General features: G+C 44.7%; 1 protein-coding gene across 5 annotated transcripts in view; it reads right to left on the bottom strand.

Annotated features, from left to right (window-relative positions):
* The window catches only part of ZBTB38 (zinc finger and BTB domain containing 38), an 80358-nt gene that overhangs the window by 36647 nt on the left and 25135 nt on the right, over positions 1 to 18576 (bottom strand). For 4 of the 5 annotated variants that reach the window (XR_010410291.1, XM_045903656.3, XM_045903653.3 and 1 more), the window contains one exon: positions 9816 to 9914. The gene's annotated coding sequence lies outside the window, so the exon portion shown is untranslated. Of the gene's footprint in view, positions 1 to 9815; positions 9915 to 11389; positions 12156 to 18576 lie in introns of those variants that run through there. The other variant, XM_045903657.3, reaches the window with a different exon arrangement.

The following is an 18576-nucleotide window of genomic DNA, read 5'->3' on the forward strand; positions in this document are numbered from 1 at the left end:
ACGGAGTCCCGGGGAGCTTCTGCCAATTTCACTCCAAAAGACACTGCGTTGAAACTGAAGGAAGGTTTCTGGCAGGAGTCAGGTATCCGAATAGTTCCCCTGCTCACCTGGTGGACCGAAAGTATCTTGGGGGGTGGGGGAGGGACAGGGAGCAATCACAGCAATAGATAAGCCGTCTCCACCAAAAAAAATAGTGAAATCCCCCAAACAAACCCAAAGCCACTGCAGATAGAAACCCACAACAGGCTGTTTAAAACTTATGCTTTTAAATATACTGATCTAAAAAAAATCTGAAGAACAGGCTGTTCTGCAGAACAGCTCGAGTCTCTGCTTGTGCTTTCATTTTAGAAAACAAATGCTCAGAGACTCCACAGGGGGAGGAGCTTCTCACAGGGATTCAAACTCACAGAAAATGGCCACCGGGTTTAGAAGCCTGAACACAACAAACAGGACACTCCAGGGACCTTCTGGGAATACACAGCACTTACCTTTCATGACAGTAACTGTCTAGAGGCAGATACAACCTTTTAGTCTGACCAGTAACATGAATCAGGGCCTCCAAAGGATTTGTTTGCTGAGCGCCACAATGACTAATCACCCAACTTTTTTTATCCTAAGCAAGGGAACCTCATGGGGTGAAGAAATAGGTCATTTTTAATGTAAGGTAGCGTCGAGGATCAGAGGGAAGACTCCCATCTAAACTTCATTAAAAAAAAAAAGTCCTCAAAAAGTATTTCCTAAAATAGAGACGCACAAATCACCTTATCAGAAACTTGTAACAATAAATAGAAAAGAAAGTCTTAAAATAGATGATTCAAAAGTGGCAAAAAGCTCTTGAGTGATTTCCTGAAAATGTCAAAACCAAAACCAAATATGAAGAATGTTAAATATACAACAAAACAGGGTACGAGACTCACTCTGCAGTGCACATTCATTTAGGAAAACATGTTTCCCAGGTAATCGACAGTGCTTCCGTGCACAAAGTCAACTTAGAGTGTGCAGTGGCTAAAGAAACTTCAGATTTGCTAGACCTCGACAGGACAAATTTTAAAGGTCGGGTTCTTTTTTTAACCCTATTGAGCACAGCACTCAGTGTAGGCCAGTTCCCTAACGTCTGAGTAAAACCTCTTCGGGGCTTCATGTCTCTGACACTCACGGCTTTTTCCATCTATCCTGGTGTCTTCTGCTTCCTCAAGGGGGTCCTCCCGTGAAAGCAAAGGCAGAACTCCCGTTAGTCCAAGGGGAGGGCGGAACACACTGCAAAAGGTATGGTTCTGCAGCAGGCACCAGGAGGCAGGCGTGACTTTGGCTCCTGGGAGACTGTCAGCTGCTTCCACCCACCAGCACAGAGACAGCGCCGCGCCCTTGAGGAGCCTTTCTCTCTGAGCTCGTGTCAGGGCCTTCAAGACCAGAATAAGCCGGTATAAGCAGGGAGGGACCAGAATGCTGAGTAGATGGGTTCTGTTTTGGTTTTGGTTTTTTAAAAGATTTTTATTTATTTATTTATTTATTTAGAGCACGAGCAGGGGGAGGAGCAGAGGGAGAGAGAGCGTCCCAAGCACATTCCCCACCCAGGGCTCGATCCCACGACCCCGAGACCATGACCTGAGCCGAAATCAAGAGTCGGATGCCCCAACCGACTGAGCCACCCAGGCACCCCGCTGAGCAGATTTTTTAAAAAGGAAATCCTCTCTTTGGTCTAGAAGCGAATCAATCTTCTAACAGAGCTAATCAGAAATCTCTGTGCCTACATGAACATGCATACAAGTTTGGGGAGACTGCGATTCCAAATGTGGTGGGTCTCTCTTGCCTGGCGAGATAATAAATTCAGCTTTGTTTGTACTGAATTGGTGGTCTTATTAATTGTAATCAACTCTACAAATAATCAGAAGTTGTTCTAACACATGAACAGGAATAACACAAACAAAATGGGGCCTAGAAACAATATCCAACTCACAAAGCAGGAAGGAAGTGACAGCTCATATCTACCTCACCTTGCACAAAGCCTGCCTTCATGGATTGCTGAAATAACCCCAGGATGTTCCTCCAAGGATTTAAACGGCCACTGGATTTCTCATGAAAATGCAGCATGGGATGAACACATGGCATAAAAGTGGCCAGCAGAACACACGCAGACCAGTGCGAGTTGGGTCTTCCTCTTCTTCAGAAAATATTTGATTCCTCTCAAAACTAAATTATTTTATAGCTCAGCAATTTGCATTGAAATAAGAGAGAAAAAAGTGCTTTAAAAAATAGGAAACCGCCTTCTGCCTCGCCCAGTTTAAAAAGACATTTTCTTGACTGCTTAATTATTTTTATATATTTTTTAAGATTTTATTTATTTATTTGACAGAGAGAGAGCGCACAAGCAGGGGGAGTGGCAGAGGGTGAAGGAGAAGCAGGCTCCCTGCTGGGCAGAGAGCCTGATGTGGGGCTCCATCCTAGAACCCTGGGGTCATGACCTGAGCCGAAGGTAGACGCTTAACAGTCTGAGCCACCCAGGTGCCCCTCTTGACTACTAAAATTGACAAGAATCCAAGTGGTGAACAGGATGGAAGTTTTGCATCATGGTGCCCAACTGCGTACAAGAAGCCCAAATGGCATTATGGTCCCCTCTCTCCAACAGAACAGCTTCAGCCCCTCTTTAAGCTCTGCCTGCTGACTGCCATCTTTTGTTCCCCTGATCACCTGCCTTAAGACAGGGCCCACCTGCTTCTGCAGACAGTGTACTGGACTGGGCACTGGATACCGGGTTCTCTTCCCAATTTGCTACTACCTGTGCGATCTTGAGTAAATCCTTCTGATGTCTCCTTATCTAGAATGTAAGGAGGTTGGACTAGTTTATTCCTAAGGTTCTTTCTAGCCACAAAAGTTGAAAACCATGATTCCCTCCCTCCCATTTTATCATTTTTTGATTGATTCCCAGCCAGTCTCCGTCTTTTGGTAAGAATCCTAATTTTCTTCAAAACAAACCATCTCCCACCCTTAAATTCACACACTTTCCTCAAAAGTATATAAGGTAAAAGCAGAACCCAAAGCCTGGCTGGTACTAGTCTATCTATGAGAAGAGTCGGAGGGAACTCTGAAATCAGGACCCCTGGCAGACCTCAAATGTAGAGTTAACTCTCACCCCACCTTTCCACCTGCTTGTCTCAGCACCTCTGCTTCTCTGCTAGAGAGGGAACAGAATTACTGCATCTCAGAGCTAGAAGAAACCTTGGTCATCATTGAGCCAAACCTTCTTTGGTTACAGATGAGGAAACCGAGCCAGCAAAGTTACAGGACTCTCCTTCCCAAGGTCGCACGGTGGGTCACTGGGACAAGTCCCAGGCCTCCTGGCTGGTCTGGTCTCTCACACCATGGTGTTTTGTATCTCCCCCAACCTCCCTCTGCAGGGCTTTGGGCTCTTTCCCTCTCCCCCACTGTAGCCTTCCTGAGGGCCTTAGAGGGTCATCAACAAACACTTGCTGAGCACCTCTGGGCAATCCCCCAAGGAACTATTCTAAACTTTCAACTGGCACAGTGATTCTGGGAACACTGAGCCCTGCATAGGGACAGTAAGAGCCATAACAAGACACAAATCGATGGGTCTCATCAGTGTAGAAATCCACTGGTGTCTTCACTTTAAAAGGAAAGCCTGAAGTAGCACATGGACAATAGATAAGGACAGCTGGGGGAGATGAGGAGGCCCCACAAGTTGGGGGTCCTGATCTGGTACCTGGCACATAGCTAATATTTGTTGAATAATTTCAAGTTAGCTTCACCTGCTTCTTGTCAAGAATTCTGAGGTTACAGTAATATCAGGGACAAGGGTCTCTGAGTCTCTAAGCTAAAATCAGGAACAGTGATCTATTTCATATTCTCTCTCTGTAGCTGGGCAAACAACATGGGGTATGGAGAGAAGAGGCTGGACTTTGGAGTCAGACCCCAGGGTGTGAAAATCTCATCAGCTGCATTACTGAGCCTCTTCGCCTCAATTTCCACCACACCAGGTTATTCTGACATTCTCATAAGATGGCTGAAATAATGCACATAAGGTATAGAACTCACTTCATGAAAATTGCTCCGTCTTCTCCCCTTGGGTTCTATGGGAACAGACAGAAATTCGTATTTCTAGGAAGGCTCCAGGCTACTGGCATCCTCCAAAAGAAGCAAACCATCAACAGAATGCCAACAACATTATAAAAGGACTTGGTCTAATTTTTAAAAATTTATTCCTGTTATCTAATTTTTAAATTATGTGCAGGGAGTATAAAGCACAATTCAATAAGAACAAGTCAAGTATGTTTTATATTTTCCTTACATAGCTTAAATATCAAGAATATACGTATGTCTCAATCCTTTCTTGTGAATAAGCAAGGAAGAGAGCTAGCGCTAGGAGGAAAAACAGGATCAATTTTTTTTTCATCTATAAAATGAGGTTGGGACAGATGAGCAATGTGAACTGGCCTAAAAATTCTACGACTCCAAGATGCAGACAGGCACAGAAATGTAATCACGTAGCAGAGATGTTTACCAACCAGAGGACACTGAGTCATATAGAAAAATGTGTCAAAATATACTTTAATGGCATCACTGGGCAATGCTGCCGCCATTAAATATATTATTTGTCACAACAATTAAAGTTACATCGCTTTTGCAAACTCTGGGCACAGGGACAGGGTGTCACCATTTATCCTACAGGAAGAGAAGCTGATCTGGGGGGCTGCACGTCACCCAGTACTGCTGTGGATGTGCTGCAGCCGGAGACGGTGAGGGGTGAGAATCCTGGCATGCCTTGACTATCTGGGGCTGGGCTGTTTTTATCTTATTACAGATATAACCCACAAACGTTAATGATACAAATATAAAACACCGGGGCATAGACCTATGTCTGATAGAAACTGGATTTGCAGGGACACCTGGGTGGCTCAATCGCTTAAGTGTCTGCCTTCAGCTCAGGTCATGATCCCAGGGTTCTGAGATCGAGTCCCGCATCCGGCTCCTTGCTCAGCGGGGAGCCTGCTTCTCCCTCTGCCTATAGCTCCCCCACTTGTGTGTGCTTTCTCGCTCGCTCTCTCACAAGTAAATAAAATCTTTAAAAAAAAAAAAAAAAAGAAACTGGATTTGCAATCAGCATATCAAGGCTCAGGTCTTCCCCATCGTCTGCTTCCCAGAAACTGGTACTTGTTAATCCTCATCTTGCACTGCCTGTTTAAAATGAAGATTCCCAGGCCCTCCCCCAAATCCACATCCTCAGAATCTCTGGATTGTGGGCCTGGGAACCCACGTTTTTTGTTTTTTTTTTTTAAAGATTTTATTTATTTATTCATGAGAGACAGAAAGAGAGAGGCAGAGGGAGAAGCAGGCTCCCAAGGAGCAGAGAGCCCGATGCGGGACTCGATCCCAGGACCCTGGGATCATGACCTGAGCCAAAGGCAGACGCTCAACCATCTGAGCCACCCAGGCGCCCGGGAACCCACGTTTTAATATATTCCCCAGGTGGATTCTTATCCGTATTAGTTGCCAATCAGTTGAATTATCACGGGATAGATTAGCTACAGCAGGAGGAATGCTCTTTCCATGATAAAATCAACACATTAAAATAAGTCATAAAGATAAGGCTTTGTGTATAGAGACATATTACACAGAAATTTACATACCTATACAAGGTTGTAAGGGGAAGGGAATCAACATTTATTAACTTCCTACTGTGGTACAGATCCTGACCAAATTACACATTTCTCAATCTTCAAAATAATCTTATTTGAGTTATAGATGGAAAAAGTTACACTTACAGAGAGAGTAACGTTTCTGAAGTCACAAGCCTGGAAAATGGCCCGGTGAGGTTGTGAAACTAGATTTATCTGACCCCAGTCTTCTCATTCCATTGTATTAAGCTCATATGCCCATGAAAACACACACACATATACACACACTCTTTCTCTTTCTCTCTCACACATACATACATCATACATTAGCCATTTAGTAAAAGGCAAAGGAATTAAATTACTTTTAGCAAACCTCTTGCATCAACAGAAATGTAGTTCTTAAAGAACTTATCCTATCAACAGATATTCTCTGGTCTGTCTGCTCACAACAGAATAAAGTGTACAAATGACTACTATCGAAACCACATTTAAGAGCTGTATTTTTAGTAATCAGAAGTGTTTTGGGGGGGTGTCTGGGTGGCTCAGTCATTAAAGTGTCTGCCTTCGGCTCAGGTCATGATCCCAGGGTCCTGGGATCGAGCCCCGCATCGGGTTTCCTGCTCTGCAGGGAGCCTGCTTCTCCCTCTCCCACTCCCCCTGCTTGTGTTCGCTGTCAAATAAATAAATAAAATCTTAAAAAAAAAAAGTGTTTTGGGGGGCTAGCTAGGATCAAATTTAACAGTGGTTCTTGATTTGTGCAAACTACAAATTCTTGGAAATGAACCCATTTAATATTCATTCTTCAAGTCATATTACCTCAAAAACAAAAGTGCCAACAAACATGATCTAGCCCTTGTTGATCCAATGGCATCCTGAGCTCAGCACCCCCCCACACCCCTGCCATCGTCTGGCACTTCCGGCTCCCTCCACTGGGAAACCCCTTCTGCTGGCTGGTTGCTGGAGTCCTGTTCTCTTGCAGTTCTTCCTTTCTCCCTTGCCAGACTTCTCTCTGGGTCCTCCCTAGGTCCTTCCTTCTTTTCTCATAAGGCTCCATCCTCAACCTTTGCCTCCCTATATTCTCTCTCTAGAAAATCTTTTCTCCCACCTCTTGACTTTTTCTTATATCTAACGACTTCCAAGCTAGCTCTAGCTTTCCTCTGTGGCACAAAGCCCCCAGGGAGCTGTCACCACCTCCAACTCAGCACCTCTCAAATGCAGCTCCTTACCCACCTTTGAAGTTTCCCTCACGGGCAGCACTCTGGGCGAAACCTCAGCGGCAGCTTTAGTTACTCCTTCTTCATTGAGATGTCAGATGGTGTTCTTTCCTTTGCATCTGTTCCTTTCCCATTTCACGTCTTCCCCTCCCACACTCCCCCCTTACCCTGATGGACTGTGGGAGCCTTCTAACTGGTCTCCCTGTCTCTGGTTTCTGCCCTGCCTTTCCTCCCTATCGCTCTCCCCATGAGCTACTCACAACAGCTTGCCCCTGATGCATAGCTGTGACACTCCCCTGTTCAAATATACTCAATAGACTCCTATTGGTTTAATACATTCATATTTCCCAGCTGGACATACAAGACCATTATTGTTTGCCACTGAACGTTCTCAGTTTTATTTCCCACTTGATGCCTGTATAGGCCAGTTCTAACTCAGCTGGACTCACTACCTTTCCCTGAATACGGTCCATGCTCTCTTGTTCTCCTGCTATTCTTCCTATCTCAAATGCAGTCTCCTCATCTCTCTCTTTTAAAAGATTTATCTTTTTAAAAGATATTTTATTTATTTGAGACAGAGCGCGAGTGCGTGCATGAGCAGGGATGGGGGGTTGGAGAGGAGGGGCAGAGGAAGAGGGAGAAGCAGACTCCCCGCTCACCAGAGAGCCAAATGCAGGGCTCGATCCCAGGACCCTGAGATCATGACCTGAGCAGAAGGCAGATGCTTAATCAACTGAGCCACCCAGGAGCCCCTATTTATTTCCTTTAAAGGCAGGGGGCAGAGGGAGAGGGAGAGAGAGAATCTCAAGCACACTCCCTGCTGAGCACAGAGCCCTATATGGGGCTTGATCTCATGACCCTGAGATCATGACCTGAGCCAAAATCAAGAGTTGGATGCTTAACTGATTGAGCCAAGTGCCCCTTCTCCACATCTCTTTTATGGAAACTCTACATCCTTCAAGGACTTGCTTAAATGCCTTTTCTCAAGAAAGAGTCCCTTGACTCCTAGAGGTAAAAGAGACCTCTTCCTTTTTGATTTACCAAACTATCTTTTTAGGCATTTACCACACGGTGTTCTGCATATGCTATTTCCTCATCTATACATAACAGGGTCTGAGAGGGAAGGACCCAGATCTTTTTGCTACTGAATCCTCTGTTTTCTCTAGCACAGTGACGTACTCATGTAGGCACTCAATAAATATTTGTTGTATAACATTTATAGAACTAGAAGTTTACAAAGCACATTCACATTCAACATCTCATTTGTTCTATTTGGAGTTAAGTTTATTACAAGCAGCATTCAAGACTTACAAACTGATTTTGTTGCTTAATGCAATTATTGGAGCTCTCTAACTTTGTACTCTGTAAATTAAAGTATCTCTTAAATTGCTTTACCTTTGAACACTTCTAGTCCTGGGTAGCCTACGAAGCTAGAAGAGGAGAGCATTTCAAGTTAAAGAAAGCCCCCTTGCCAAACTGCTTTCCTCTGTGTCTATTGGTTAAGTGTACAAACAAAAGACCTCTATAAGCAGGTGACAGTAATGGCAAAATCAAAATTTAAAAGAGAAGAAATTCCTTTCTTTTTTGGGGGGAAGGAGGGCCGAGGGAGAGAGAGAATCAAGCAGGCTCCACACCCAGTATGGAGCCCAATGCGGGGCTTGATCTCACAACCCTGAGATCAGGACCTAAGTGAAAATTAAGAGTTGGATGCTTAACCGACTGAGCCACCCAGGCGCCCCGAGAAGAAATTCCTTTCTTAAGATTTCAAGATTTTTAAAGATCTATATATCCTTTATGGGTCAATCTCGAACTTCCTTGGAGCTGACATTCTAGTATGTTAACAACAGCAAATCTCTAACAGTTGGACAAATAATTCCTTGCTAAGAGATTGAACATGATTAATACCATGATTGTAAAAATACGGTATGCTTGGTCTTGAATACCCAAGTGCCTTGTAGGAGTTTAATATACATTTGTTGAGTGAACAAATCAATGAATTAATTCAGAGAAGACCTTACTATTGTTTATAAGTTGAAAGTATCAGTTTTAGTAATCAGATGGAAGTATAGGTTAAATTTGAAAAAACTGCATCAAAAGGCAAGAACTGTGACAATGTCAGCTACTCAGGTCTCTTCCTGTTAACAGATCCCACGCTGACTGCTGGAGAGGCAGGTGAAGGAGGGGTGAACGTCAGGCACTGCCCAACTGACTGCCTCTTTGGAGTTTAGGCTGCAGACTCCTCAAGGGCCAGCACTTTGCCTTGAACTTTGTGGTCCTAGCATTGTGCTTCGCATACGGAATGTGCACCACACATATGGTATGAGATATAAAGCCCTCCATGGCCTGCATTTTCACACTTTATTCCTTCACATCTGTTCTTCTTTACCTTGTAGGGGTATTGTGAGGAGTTAAAAAAAAACAAAAACAAAAAAACCCCCAGCATTTTGCTGGGCTGTCAGTTCTTGTCTACATAAACTGCAAGCATCCTAGGGGTGAGCTCTTCACATGTATACTCTCAGGGCCTAGCATGGTGCTCTCCCTCCGGCAGCCCCTGAGCTGGCTACATGACTGAGCAATGGAGATCCAAGTGTCATCCTGCCTTGGCCCCAGCCCACTGGGTTACCCCGTAGAGCCATTTAAACTCTCTGGGCCTCAATGATGTCTGTGGTCCCTTCCAGTCTGGACAAGCTAGAGATCTATGAAGAGATTTAAAGAAGGTCCCACGACAGTCACTGGCAGAACTGGAATGAGAGGCCAGTTGTCCTGAAGCCCTGTTTCACTTAGTCCCCCCTTCATCACAGGAGCCTCCTGTCTCCTTAATAACAGTTCACTTAAATGTCATTGTCACTCTGTAATCCCCCAATCTGGTGGATCGCTGGCACAAATCATATGACCCTTGGGAGTCCTTCAGTCCCTCAGAAAAACCCTTTTTTATTTCATACAGACTAAGGAGAAACACAAATTCAGTTACCTCAGTTAGAACACACCAGCACTAACAGTTTCTTGTGCTTTGGAAGGAATCACTCGGAAATTCTTGGTTCTGAGTCCTCCATCTCCTCCACATCAAGACCTAAAAAAGAAAGAAAGAAGGGAAGAAATAGCACAGTGTCCCATGACTGGCTGCCAGGATTTGATGTTTCAGCAACAACAGTAATTACAATTACCATGTGTCTTGAACACCTACTCTAAGTCAAGCACTGAGCAAAATACTGACATATGTGACCTCATATAGTCTTCATAATACCCCTCCCTCCGATGTAGGAGACATTCCCCACTTTAGAGCTACAGAAAAAGAGGCTCTGAAAGGTCACGGAATCTATTCAAGGTCACACAGGTAGTTTATGTAAGATCTGAGACTTAAACTCAGGTTCAGTTGACTCCAAAGCTTGGGTTATTAACCTGTAAACAAGTGTTTTAAAAACTTTGTGGCAGTGACCTACCGTTTTAAAAAAATTACATTATATAAACCCCAAAGTCTCAAAACAACAACAATGCACTCTGATATTTTCTATTCTCTTCTTTTCTATATTGGATTACGTATTTTATATCTTTTTTTAAAATTCCTGTAGTAACCCACTAAACTGATTCCACAATCTTCTAATGGGTCCCTACTCTTGTTGGAAAAACACTATACTTACATACGGTACCTCACCAGAAGTTTCTCTGAAACCACGGACTAAATTCTCCTATGCTTTTTAGCCATGCGAACCTAACGGGAGTAGCTGAGCTTCGTAATTGGGAGAAAAGTCTTTTAACCTTTAAAATATGTATAAGGCACCATAACATATATCATCTGTAATGGATCCTTAAAAGGAATATTCAATTAGGGCCACAGTCCAGAATGGAATTAGTCACTTACCTACAGCAGAGCAGGACTTAATAAGTGGAATCGCGGACACACTAAAATCTCGGGTGATTTATTATACACCCTGCAAAGCAGCAGCTTACAGCGGGCGGTTGTGTTGTACCAACAGAACAGACCTAACTACTTGCAGAAGTAAGAGGCTGAGATTGCAAACCCCTGGGGGCAGGGCCCTGCCTTTGCACGTCCCATTCAATTCCAGGGGCTTGGTGTTGAACCAAGAAAATCATCAGGTTCCCACTGGGTCGGGCCTGGGGTCCCAGTCGCAGGCCGGAGCCAGGGGAGTTGTGACTGTCAGCGCAGTTCCTGAGCCTGCTGGACCTGAGCCCTAAGGTCCCCAGCCCTTGGGTGCGCGTTTCTCCCCCCGCCCCCCGCCCTCTCGCCCAGTCGCGCGGTTGGGCCACGAGATGCGGCGCCACCTGCCCGGGTCAGCAGTTGGCCCCCTTCTCCCCCTGAGGCGCAGGCCCCCGGCTCCTGGCACCTGCGGCCGCTGGGTCCCTGCAGCAGCTCGGCTTTCCAGCGCTCGCGGAGCTCACAGCCCTGCGCCAGCCTTTGCCAGCCAGGTTTCGGGGCTCCTTCCTGGGGAGAGGAGGGGGTCAGGCTGGTCGCGCCCGGGGCCCCGCGCCCGCAGGCCGCACCTCGCCCACCCAGCCCCGCACACAGACCCCGCGAATGGCACTTACAGGGCTCGACCGCTCCAGCGCCAGCGCGTTCCCCCGGGGCTCCATGTCTCTTCCGGACCCGCGAGTCCGGCCGCTGCGCCACACAGCACCGCCCAGAAAATGGACGCCGGCGGCTCGGCTCTGCCGGCCCGGCCCGCCCCCGGCGCCGGGTAGAGGACGCGGCGGGTCTGGGAAGAGGTCGGCCCGACCCTCAGCCCGCGGGCCCCGGCGCCCGGGGAGCCGCCGCGCGGAGGACGAGGCCTCGGGAGGGCGGCGGCGGGACCGGGGCGGGGGACGCACGACGGCCGCGCGAGGCCCAGGCCGAACCTGGTGCGACGGCGGGTGCGGGTGGGGGTAGGAACCCCCGACGGCCCCGCGGGGGCCCCAGACTGCGCCAGGGGGGCAGTGGCCTGCGCCTCGTTCCCGAGCGAGAACACGGCTAGGAACCTGGCCCAAGGACAACCCAGTTTGGGGGGCCAGCGGCCACTGTCACCATCAGAACAAGGCCTGGGGCGGCAGAAGGGCCCCTGGGTTCCAGACCCCGATCTCAAGAGGGCATCCAAGCCCTGCACACTTCAGAGAGGCAGGATTCGGAGAAAGTCAAGTGCAGTTTTAATGTAATCAAATTCTCAGGAATAGTGTGTCACCTGTGCTTTCCCATGGCTGTCAGGGGAGGCCTAGATCGATTTTCCCAACGGGTATAAAAAAAACATTTCACGCAAAAGACCCAGTCCTCTTCCTCAAATAAAGGGCGCTGACTGCCCGCTAGGATCTTTCTTCCAAGATTCAGGGACTGCTCATTGAAAAAGTATTTACTTACACCACAAGGTTGCCTTGTGGAGCTATCAGCCTCCTGCACTAACGTGCAGGTTTTGTTTGTTTGCAGGTTGTTTTTTTGTTTGTTTGTTTGTTTTTAAACAAAACCACCCATATTCCCTGCATTTTGGTAGTATGAGTCTGATGTAAAATTTTCTTGAGCAAAGATTTACTCCCAGATTACAACTTAAAAGGATAAAAAGCCTGTTATCCTGCTTTTAGTTTGGAATACAATGTTTCCAATTCTGCATCTCCATTCCCGACCATATTTTAAGAACCCTATCATCTTGAAACTAAAGTAGATTACAATATTAAATACACAGCTAGCAAAACATTTTAAATAATCAAGGAAAAATATATTGACTTAAAGTCAAATTAAAGAATTATGTAATTTAAAAATAAAGGCAGGGTTTTAAAGGCTGGCGGTTTGGGCAGCATGCACACACATGTACGCCAGCAGTCCCAACCTTCTCGAAGCCAAGCACTCTCTAGTCTTTCTCAGTAGGCCACATGTTTAGAAAGCTCTATTCCACTAAATTGTGTTTATTAACTAATGATTCATCTTCCCAATTAAAAAACAACCTGCAATGTTTTTGTGTAAATAACCGCCAATCAGAGCTTCTACAAAACCTGAGCCAATTCATTGTCAATCGTAGATTCCAACCTAAAGGAACTTGTGGTCTGATTGCAAGTTTATGTGTTTTCGTTGAGGCTTTTGGAAACTGTGAAAACCATTTGGAGACCTCCAAGAAAACTGAGGTACACAAATTAGGAACCACGGGTTGGAAAGTGCCAGTATGAGGCATGACTCTCTCTGCTTCCCTAAGATTGGAAGGCGGGAAGTGGTCAAGCAAGGGAGTTTGGCGTTTGGATTCTGCCTGGCTGGGTTTAAAGCCCAGCTTTGTCACTTACAGAGTCACTCGCTGTGTAATTTTAGGCAAGTTACTTAACCTCCCTGAGCCTCAGCTTCCTCATCCATAAAATGAGGCTTATTTTAATATTACACTTACTTTGTAGGGCTTCTTAATAACTTAATGGGATAATACATGCGAAGTATCTACAAAAGTGCCTGGCCCATAGTAAGCGTTCTATAAGTGTAAACTGTTGTGGCTGCTAGTGGAAGGCAATTATTCAGAGCTCTAAGGTCCTACCATCCAAGCAGTAAGAATCATAGCTATGAACGTAAAGCAACCTTTATACCCTAGAAATTTTCCATGCATAAGCTGCCAGGGTCACATGGTGAGTGACATAAAGGGATTTAAACACAGGTCTGTCTCCACAGTCCACTTTCTGTGCTGCTAACATGTTCCAGGTGGTACCTTGATCAGACGCTGTCAACAGCTTGTTAAGGGTGAAATCGGCTCTGGCTTCCCTAAGAGGCTTAGCAAGTGAATGGTTCCTTACATCCACTTGGGAATTCACAAACAGTGGCATTTCTTTCCCATTAGAGCCAAATGTTTCTCCAGAAGCGTGTAGATTTCCCCAAATTGTTATTAATAACTGAAATATCATGGCAACAGTTTTAAACACCACAGACGAAAACTTACATAATCAGCCTGTCCTTCAAAATTTTCCACCCTTCCTCATAACCAGTCTCAGATTCTCTCTTAATCATGCTTCTGAGTACGGGAAACTATCTGGAAATTTCCAGGAACATCCCAACGTGTCATAATTTTATGCTTTTATGTAAAGATTTATTCTTTCCAAAACATTGTTTTTCTATATTTTTATACCTTTCAGTTCAATACATTTGCAAATCGGAAAAAAAAAAAATGCTACAACTTTCGAGATCCTTTCTTCTGAAATATCTTCCAGTTCTTCCACATCTCCACAGTGTGGCTCCTGGTCCTTTCCTAGTGGCCTTTCCCAGGAGGTTTTCTACCCTCATTTCCTTTAATCCCCACTTGATTTCTGCTAGGCTACAGCTACATGTTTGCACTTTCTGATTTAGGGCTGTTGGTCAATGTAACATTTCCTGTCAGCCCCCCTTTTTAAGGTTTCAATATTATCATAATGTATAAAAAGACTAAAGTCTGTCTCTTTTTAAAACCCATTTCCTTCCTTAGTTTCCCACCATGCGTTAGGAGTCCAGAACTGGCTCCGTCTCCCATGTTTGCAGCACTCTTGTTAATTTGTTGCTTTACTTCTCTCTGTCCCTTATCCTGGGGACTCACCAAATTTGTATCCCTTGGCCTCCCTTTATGTGGCTGCTTATCTCTTTCCCTTCTAGCATTTAAGAAAGTCTGTCTGAACTGTAGTCGTCTCTATTCTCCACCACATTCCTGAAAAGTCCTCTTGTGACGGTGCATTGAGAGGTCTACCAAAGCCCCTGAAGAGGCAGTGTTTCCAACAGGGGCTCTAAGGCTCCTGGGAGCCAGGCAGGAAGTAGTGTGAACTGGGGTCTGCAGGATAATTCGTGTCCCACATAAGTGAGGAACAGGCGTGGTCACTACCCAGCCCCAGAGCAACCCCTGCCGGGTCAGGGTGGGGGGTGGGGGGGTGGGGGCAGATCTACAGAATTTTCAAATGAAGCCAAAATCGGCATTTTTATGTAAAGTCTATGAAATGTTGACTACTTACACAAACGAAACAAACAAAGGCATCTGAATCTGATCAAGTCTCTAGCTGTAACTACCGATTTACAGGAAATTTCTGAGACAGAAGAACATGTAAAACAGCACCAAGGAGTATAATCAATCAGACTTCAGATTGTAGGAAACTCTACAGGTCAAACAGTTTCTTCAACAAATTTTTTATAGTAACAGCAAGGATGAAAGAAAGAGGGAAGGAAGCCAATAAATTAAATGACATTTAAGGGAATATCAATTGTACTATAAGGACCTTATTCGGAATCGTGCTTTGAACAAGTAAATTGGTTTTTATTTAAATGACATAATTGGACAGATTAGGCCAAATTAGGAGAAATGCTGACTATGATATTTGATGTTATTAAAGAACTATTATTTGTTGGTAATGATAATGATACTGTGGTTATTTTTCTTAGAAAATCACATTTTTTAAAGATTTTATTTATTTATTTGACAGAGAGAGATACAGCGAGAGAGGAAACACAAGCAGGGGGAGCGGGAGAGGGAGAAGCAGGCTTCCCGCTGAGCAGAGAGCCCGATGTGGGGCTCGATCCCAGGACCCTGGGGTCATGACCTGAGCCGAAGGCAGACGCTTAACGACTGAGCTACCCAGGTTCCCGAAAATCACATTTTTTAAATGTATTTTTTTAGTAACTCACATTTTAAGAATGTTTTCTTTAGAAATATTTCAAACTTATAGAAGAATTTCAAGAATAGTACCAAAAAACGCCTACATATATTCTACTCATATCTACCTACCTACCTACTTATTTTTTCCTGAACTATTTGCAAGTTGCAGACATCATTCTCTTTTACCCCTAAATACTTCAGCATTTATTTGCTAAGTAAAAGGGCTTTCTCTTCATATCCTTGTCTTTTAGAGAATCACACTAAAATACTTAGAGATAAAATGATATGATATCTGGGATTTACTTCAAAATAATACAGGAGAGGATTTACATAAAACAAGGTTGGCCAGCCATTGAGAATTAGAGAAGTTGGGTGATGGCTACATGGGGGTTCATTAAACTAGCCTTTCCATATTTTGTACAGGTTCAAGATTTTCATAATAAAGTTTTAAAAGATTATGTAATGAAAGGCTTTAAAATGATATGCTATTAAGTGAATAAGAGGAAGATACAAAATTGTCTACAAAATACCTCAAGGGGCGCCTGGGTGGCTCAGTCGTTAAGCGTCTGCCTTCAGCTCAGCTCAGCTCATGATCCCAGGGTCCTGGGATCCAGCCCCACATTGGGCTCCATGCTCAGTGGGGAACCTGCTTCTCCTTCTCTCTCTGCCCCTCCCCCCTGCTTGTGTTCACTCTTTCTCTCTCTCTTTCTGTCAAGTAAATAAATACAATCTTTTAAAAAAAATACATTATCTCAAGTATTTAAAAAATCACCATGATAGATAAAAGATTGAAAGAATACATGCCCAAATAGTAACATTCCAAATTATTTCACAGTAGCTATATCTTACTTTTATAATTAGTTATAAGTATAATGAGAAGAATTAGAATAATTAGAAGCACTTAGAAAATTAGAAAAAAACACATTGTAACAGATTCAATTAAAATTATCGTTAACAAATAAAACACATATATGGTCTGGACTGACCAATGGGCCCCGGTTTACTGATTTTGGCTTAGAAAATGGGTCCACAGACTATGGCCTATGGATCAAATTTGGCCCACCACCTATTTTTGTATAGCCTGCAAGCTGAGAATGGTTCTTACAATTTTAAATGATCAGAAAAAAAAAAAAAAATTGAAAGGAGAGTAATATTTCATGATGTGAAAATTACATGAAACTCAACTTTCAGTGTCCACAAATAAGTTTGTATTAGGACATAGCCACCATCATTCATTTCTGTATCTATGATAGTGCAGTGCATACATTATTATTGTTATATTGAATATTACATATTAAATTTTAAATTTTGTCAATAAAAAGCTTACGGAAATTTGTTTTCTCAGTTATTATATAAATATCTATATAGTATCCCCAATTGTGCCTCAATCCACAAAACCTAAAATATTTACTATCTGACTCTTTACAGAAAAAGTATGCAAACTCCTGGTGGAGGACCGGGCGTCCCCTGTGACCTAAAAGCAGCTTATTGTAGAAACTACACTGGACTAGGATGGCCTCTTAATGCTCCTAGTGACCTGGAGAAGTCATAACTTCTTTGTGCCACAGTTCCCTTAATGACAAAATAAAGTGTGTCTAAGGTCCACATGGCAAATGAAGTCTGTGATTCACATTTCTGCGAGAGCTCAACAAGCAGTACAGGGGTGATGACACCACCAAGGGCTGGCGTGGTCCTCCTGAAGATCAAGGAATTCTTTTTTTTTTAAAAGATTTTATTTATTTATTTATTTGTGAGAGAGAGAGAACACAAGCGGGGGAGCGGCAGGCAGAGGCAGAGGGAGAAGCAGGCTCCCCGCTGAGCAGGGAGCCCGATGCAGGACTCGATCCCAGGACCCTGGGATCATGACCTGAGTCGAAGGCAGACGCTTAACCAACTGAGTCCCCCAGGTGCCCAATCAAGGAATTCAAGGAGAATAACCTTTGGCACTCTGAGCAGAGCCTGGATAGGCTGGTGAAGAGCAAGGAAGAGGCCTCGGGAGCTCCAAAAGCAGAGCAGCATGCCTGCTGTGGGCAACATGACTTTGGGAGAGAATTCCTTAAATCTGCAGCTTCAGTCAGGTATTTTGGGGCTTATTTCTAGTCTTTGCTGTGTAGAAGACCACAGCACATGTAAAAAGTCTGCTCATTTAATTGAAAGTTTAATGCAGATCTAGCAGAGCGATGGGTGGGGGGATGAGAGGCTCTCTGGCATCCTCAGATATAGAATAGGAGCCTTGGGATGGGGACTTCATAAGATTCTGGGATAAATTACCCTCAAAGATGTCAGTCTGTAGGCTCTTTGTAACAGCCAACATGGGATAATTAAGCAGCAAGACCAACATCACCACCGAAGCCAGACAGAACATCATGGCACCAGTCCCTATGCAGCAGGCCTGCGGTCTGCATTCTAGGGGCTTTCCCAAGACTTCTTTTCCTAGTTGCACCCCCTCCCCACCCTTTCTCCCTTGTACCCTGCACCCCCTTCCCTTCAGGGTATGCACAGCAGCATCTCCTTTTGTTCACCAGTGGCCTCCTGACTGCTCCCTTTGTTTCCTCTTATTTTCTGAGCCCCCCCACCCCCTCCTCCACAGCCCTCTCAGTCTGTGGTCACCTCCGTCTCCCCATTTCGCCTCCTAGATGACCACCCCCTTCTCTTCCACATCATTTCCTCAATAGCCTGCAGTTTCTAGAAAATCCTTCAGTGATGTAGCCCCTCTCTTTCCCTACTAAAGGTTCCCCTCTTCCCTTCCACAGCTCAAGAAACGAGGGAGGGGGGAGAATTACAAGGGCACTGCCCTCCTGGGATTTAACCACATTCTCAGCTGGTGGCTTTTGTTTTCTCGGCTCACTGGCTTGTAAGGCCCTCAGGGCAGGCACTCCGCGCGTCATGCTCAGCGCTGGGGAAGATGGGCAGGACTGTTGGGCCTTAATTAGAGCAAGGCCTCAGACAGGGTAGAAGATTTTAGCAGGCAAAATGAAAAAGGAATTTCAAAATGTCCATTTGGCAGCAATGACCACAGGGGAAGGAAGAGGTTTATTGTATTATGTAAAGAAAATCACGAAAGCTCTCACAGCTTTTCACGAACACAGAAATAATATTTACACTGGCTTTTTAAAAACAAAACAGAACCGGAAAACAAACTCCCTCTGCAGGCCAAATGTAGTGAGTGTAGAC

This window comes from Mirounga angustirostris, unplaced genomic scaffold, assembly GCF_029215605.1.
Source record: "Mirounga angustirostris isolate CCGP_5_RB_7025 unplaced genomic scaffold, mMirAng1.0.hap1 SCAF_1, whole genome shotgun sequence".
Taxonomy (NCBI): Eukaryota; Metazoa; Chordata; class Mammalia; order Carnivora; family Phocidae; genus Mirounga; species Mirounga angustirostris.